Source organism: Orcinus orca, chromosome 11 (assembly GCF_937001465.1).
Source record: "Orcinus orca chromosome 11, mOrcOrc1.1, whole genome shotgun sequence".
NCBI lineage: Eukaryota > Metazoa > Chordata > Mammalia > Artiodactyla > Delphinidae > Orcinus > Orcinus orca.
Window position 1 is genome coordinate 4,318,412 of NC_064569.1, and position 6,000 is coordinate 4,324,411.

The window sequence follows — 6,000 nt, forward strand, 5'->3', positions numbered from 1 at the left end:
CCCTGAGCACGGGCACAGCACGCACGCATGTTCTGTGTGGGCGTGAACTCAGCGACTGACTTATCAGATCCCTGGGGGATCCCTCACCAGACTCCCTCAGCCCGGCCACCCCCCCAGCTGCCTGTGGGCTCAGCAACCCATGACGGGGAGCCTCAAGGCAGGGGTGCAGAGCCATAGCTACTGCAGCCCCGATCCCGGTGCTTGGGACCATCACAGGCTCACACATCTCCAATCACCACCGAACCCGACCCTGCTCCAAACCCGGGCTCCCCTGTGCAGCACTGGAACCCCAGTCTCCATCACCATGGTCTCTTCCTCTGCTCAGGCCTCTAACATTTATTTAGCTGCCAGATTGGATCTATTCCAGCTTTCTCTGGTTCAGTCCCTGCCCCACCACTCATGTGCTGTGTGACCTTGGACAAGCTGTTGACCTCTCTGAGTCTCAGTTTCCTCCTTTACAGAGTGGAGACAGTAGTAACAATCTCTTCGTAAGGACGTTGGGAGGAGTAAATGGGATCCTGGGTAGAAATACCCTACCACGGGTGCTGGCCTATAACGGACGGTTTCTCCTCCTACCCTGGTCCCTTTTAGCAGCAGCCCTGGGCCTGCCCTTCTCTGCACGCCCTGCAGCCCTGCTCACCGCCTCTCCTTCCCGGGTTCTCCTCCCACAGCATCCTTTGCTTCCCAAATATCGCTGCCAAATGATAAGTTCTTCTGAACCCCAGTGACCTCACTGCCCTTCTCAGAACCCATCCAAAAATGCCCAGACCGAATGAGAAGTGCAAGTTTCCTGGCCTGACACACCAGGCCTTCCCCGACCTCGTCCCAACCAACGTTCTGCACCACACTGTCCACTGAGTTTTCCCTGGTCCCCAGACACCGCCACCTCCCCGCCTCTACTGAGACGTCCCTGCCCCCCAATGCCCTGACCCAGCCTTCTCCTCAAGGCCCAGCCGAAGCGCCACCTCCAGAGGGCCACTGACCCATTCCTTGCAGAGGTGACCACCCCCTCCTGCAAACTCACCCTAGACTCACATTGTTCATCACCCCTTCCAGTCAGTACTGAGAGGCGAGGGGACCTCAGAGGGCAGACACCAGCCTCTCACCTATCCCCCAAAACTGTGCACAGAGCAGCTCTGATGGGCAAACACTACCCAACATGCCCGTGCATGGTAATGTCACCCAAAAAAGGACACGAACCCTGGACCCTCAAGATAAAATAATTCCAATTCTATACGGAGTACGCTGCCCTAGCAAGTGTCATGTTCCTAGGCCCACAGCCTTGATAAAAGGATTCTTTGGTACATGCTGATTTCTTCCAGAGACACAGGGAACTCACCGCCTCAGGAGTCAGGCTCTTCTCCTGGACTGTGATCGGCTCCCCCTTCCGGGGACCCCCGCCCTCCAGGCCTTTCCTGCTGTCTGCAGCCACTCAGAACTAAGTCATCTGGGGTCCTTGGTATCCTCTCCAGATACCAAACCCAGGGCAGACTCCCAGCAAGGTCATTGTGTGTATGTGGACAGACGTATGTAGTCAGAGGGCTTTCCCGTGCACGTACACACACATGCACACACACACCTAGGCCAGAGTCAGCAAGGCTGGCTGAGTCACGCAGCCAGACCACAGCTCAAGCGGGGCCAGGGAGGAAGTGCCGCCCCATTTCCTGACCCTCCTTTGCTCTGGGAGGTTCTCTTTCTGTCTCTTTGTCTTTCTGACTCCGTCTCTCCCAGCGCTTTGTTTCTACTCAGGGCCACAGCCTGCTGTCCTGGCCCCGTCGCAAGGGCTCCCAGCAGCGCTGACCTCCAGGTGAGGACTTCTGGCTTCCAGACCTGCCATCCTGGACAAGTCACTTCACCACTCTGAACCTCGGTTTCTTCTTCTGTGAAATGAAGAGGCTGGGTGTGGCGACAGGGTCCCTGAGGTCCCTTCTGATCTCAGACCGGGGGCTTCTGGCCCTCCTCTAGTCTGCACAGGGTTCAGAGCGTCACGGGGGGCCAGGGCCAGGCGGGGCCTGGGGACAGGGGTGGGGAGTCCAGCTGCTCCCTGGGGCGCACACCTCGGAACTCCATGTGCTGCACACACTCGCTGGCCCCCGCGGCGGGCCAGAGAGCAGGAAGCGCCACCCAGGCCGGCTGCCCGGCAGGGAAGCGGGGGCGCCCACCCGCACCTCCCACTCCCTCCCTCCCACTCCCTCCCTCCTCCGGACCCACCTTGCACCAGCCGCCTCGACTCCGCAGCCACCGTGCGCCGCCGGCCCACAGGTGTCAGGCACCGCCCGCCCTCCCGCCGCTCCGCGCGACCCCGCGCCAATGAACCGGCCCCCAGCGGAAGCGGCGCCGGGAGCCGCCGCCTCCTGGGCGCCCTCCGGGATCTGCGCGCGCCCGCCGCGTGGGGACCGGGCCGGCGGCGACCTCTGACTGCCCTGCGGGGGAGCCTGGGTGTCGAGGGCGGGGCTGCTGGTGACAGCCTGCCTGACTGGTCGGGCTTCCTGGGCCCCTCTGTTCCGGAGTCCCTAAGGCCTCTTGCCCCCATTCGAGGATGTTTCCAGGCATTTCTCTAAAGGTGGACATCAGTCCCCGGCCTTAGCCGCCCGCTAGAAAAAGTTACAGACTAGGAGAGTCTCCCTGAACACCTGCAACACCCAGGCCCCCTCCAGCCGCTATCTCTGGGGTTTTGTCCTTTGTACGTTTCTGCCTCTTTTGTACATTCTACCGCGGCCATGAGGGCTTGTCATCCAATTAATAAAGCATTACATAAATCTTCAAAGGCCTCCCGAGGCAGTCAGACTGAAGGATGGCCCTGAGCCTGGCACACAGGGCCCTCCACGCACACTCTCTGGACACGAGCTAACTTTCCAGACTCACAGCTTCTCCCCCAAACACACACATGCAGCCACGCTCTGGCGGCCACACACCAGCTGCCGGGGGCTCTTGCTTTGCCTGGAATGCGCTTTCCCATTCTTCTCTGCCTGCGCACGAAATCCTACTCATCCATCCAGGCCCCACTGAAATGCCCGCTTCTCAGGGAGTCCTTCCCCAGACGCCGGCTCCAAAAGAACGCTCAGCCCCTTTTTGGTGAACTCACGGTTCCCTTGCTGGTTTATAGACTAGCATCTCCTTTCTCTCCCCGGTTCTGCTCCCCTCCCCTCCACACCAAGCCCCGTTCCAGGAGGGATGGAAACACGCGATAAACACTTATCGAGATGCTGTTATAAATTGCTATGTGCTGTGGACGTGCCTCTCCATGAAGCCCGGGTACCACAGGCTCACAGCCTCCCCTCGCCCCGCCCCGCCCCATACCCCAGCGGCAGGGATGCACCAGAGCCGTCCCCACCAGAGGTTCAGAAGGCTGTCAGGCCTTACTCGCCCTCCTTCTCGCACCCCTGCGCCACGCACTAGGTTTCTCTGTCCCTGCTCTGGGGTATGCCTGCTTGCGTCAGCCCCAAGGTCAAAGATGACTGTGTCCATCTCTGAGTCTTGTGCTGTCCCGTCATACACATGTGAGGGCTGTCCTTCCAGGTAGCAGAGCCAGCTGCACAGATGGCCTGCCCTTCTCCCAGCCCCTTGAGGGGAAAGGAGGACCTTTATCATGAGCATCCGAGGATTGCAAGGGCTCGTGTAGCTCATCTGATGTGAAGCCTACCCATCCCCGAGGGCAGAGAGATCGGGGCATCAGAGGTACCTACCACTGCTGTCGTTGTTGTTAAAAGGTAGTATTAATACTGTTACATTGCGGGTTGAGATTGCCTTTCGAGTCCTAAAGCCATTCCACGTACTGATGCTTGTTTGCCCCTCTGGGTCCCACGAGGTCTTAAGATATTAGCGGTGAAGTACACGTCTAGAGCCAGAGACCTGGGTTTGGACCTCGGTGCTCCAACCTGTCTGCTGTGACCTTGACGAGTTCCTGAACTTTCCTCCATTGCTAGCATGTAGGCAGTGACAGTTCCTGGATCACAGGGTTGCTCTAAGGATCTAAATAAGAGTGTGTCTTTAAAGGGTTTAGAATAGCAGCTGGTACATAAAAAATGCCAAATGCGTTGGCTCTTACTGACTCTTTGCTACTGTTCATTGTATTATTTTACAGGTGGAGTAACTGAGGGTTGGAAAGGCTGAGACTCATCTAAGGAATCGCTGCTTCCAAGGGGCTGTTTTTCTCAGCAAACTCCACTTATTCTTTGTGAGGGAGCTGCTGCCCACCCGCCCCGGCGGGGGGCGCACATAGAGCAGTCCGTGGGTTTGCAGGGCACGCTTCAGGGAGATGCGCTCTCCTCTTCACCCCCGCCCCCCCGCCCCCCCCCCCCACCGCGTCTCTGTGTTTTCTTGCTAATGTGCTGCTCTCAACTATAATGGGAGGCCAGTTGCTCGTGTGTGGTCCCCCAGGGGAACCGTGGAAACATTCCCTGTCCCAGTGCAGGAATTTCCTGTTGGCCCTTCTTCCTTATTATGAGCGGCTACGATGACAGAATTTCCAACAGGTGAAGCCAAAAAAACAAACAGACCTTTCAATGTTGACTCTCTCGGGCACCGTGCAGAAGGACCGCATCTGTCTTGCCTCCCAGAGAAAATGTAAATGACCTATTTTTTTAAAGCTACAGTTGTCTCTTGACCCATTGAGAAAGAAAAAAGAATCAAGACTACAACTGCTTAACATTATTTCAGGAAAAACAATACAGAGGGTATAAAACAGCTCACTAGACGGCAGTAAAAGATGAGATTTGTAGTAGGATTTTGCTACCGATTCAAGAGGTTGTAAGTCCTCCTAAGTCCCATGGAATCTCCTTGGTGACGCCTTTGGCCTGCCCCTGTCTCCTTTCGCAGTTTGTCACCTGGGCTCAGGTTTCCTCGCCTCTTTCTGCACAATGACCTGGACTGTATACTTTTTTTTTTTTTTTTTGCGGTACGCGGGCCTCTCACCGCTGTGGCCTCTCCCGTTGCGGAGCACAGGCTCCGGACGCGCAGGCTCAGCGGCCACGGCTCACGGGCCCAGCCGCTCCGCGGCATGTGGGATCTTCCCGGACCGGGGCACGAACCCGTGTCCCCTGCATTGGCAGGCGGACTCTCAACCACTGCGCCACCAGGGAAGCCCTTGACTGTATACTTTTATTCTCTCCTGCACCCAATGCTCCCTACACAGGACGGCCAGATGATGACAAATGCAAAGCACGGTCTAGACCTGTCCCCTCTCTGCACAAAAAAACCTTCCATGAACACGCTTTCTGTGTTTTCTGAATGAAATCCAAAATCTTTAGGCTGGCCTCAAAGCCCTCGGCACCTGTGAGTTTGCTCCTGACTCACTGACGACAGGCCTTTAAGAGCCCCTCGTTTGCACTCCAGCATCAGTGCTGTGCTAACTTTGTTCTCCTGCCCAAAGGGCCCTTCCCGGCTGTCTCCATCCAAAGTCCAGGGCCAGATCCAGCTCCCACGCTGCCCCTGTGCAGGAAGCCTCGCCCTCAGCGGGAGGAGCAGCCTACACCCCACCCCCGACTCCCAACCATGTCTCCCAGAGACACCGTCGCACGGCCGCCTCACACCCAGTTTACTTCTGGAGTTGGCGTCCCAGAGGGGAAGGGAATAGAGTGGGAGACACAAACTAACTCTGGCTTTGAGCAAACTGGGAAGCTTCTCCCATCTTCAGTTTCCTCATGTATCATATGTCGTTGACGCAGGACCGACCTGATGAGGGTGTCGTGGGGAGCAGAGGGGATAACTCACGTAGGCAGCACTTAGCCCAGAGTGTGGGACTATGTCAGGGCTCACAGTGATAGAATGGAAGAAACGAGGAGAGAGACAGGGTGGGGGGAAGGCAGGGCGGGGGGACAGAAGAGAGGAGGGAATGGAAGGAAAGAGAAGGGAGAAAAAGAAATCAATTACCTCCTTTTTCTACCGGAGTCAAAGGACTTGCCTCTTCTTAGATGAAACACACACACATAACCTTCCTTGGAGACAAAGTTTGACATAAAAATGACATCAGGATCAGGGAAAGGGTGAAATCAAGTAATA

General features: G+C 56.9%; 1 protein-coding gene across 4 annotated transcripts in view; it reads right to left on the minus strand.

Annotated features, from left to right (window-relative positions):
- CRACR2A (calcium release activated channel regulator 2A) overlaps positions 1-2,385 on the minus strand; it is a 123,562-nt gene extending 121,177 nt beyond the window's left edge. For 2 of the 4 annotated variants that reach the window (XM_004279012.4, XM_033404261.2), the window contains exon 1: positions 2,212-2,384. The gene's annotated coding sequence lies outside the window, so the exon portion shown is untranslated. Of the gene's footprint in view, positions 1-1,339; positions 1,427-2,211 lie in introns of those variants that run through there. The other 2 variants (XR_004476443.2, XM_033404260.2) reach the window with 2 other exon arrangements.
- Between the last annotated feature and the right edge of the window lie 3,615 nt (positions 2,386-6,000).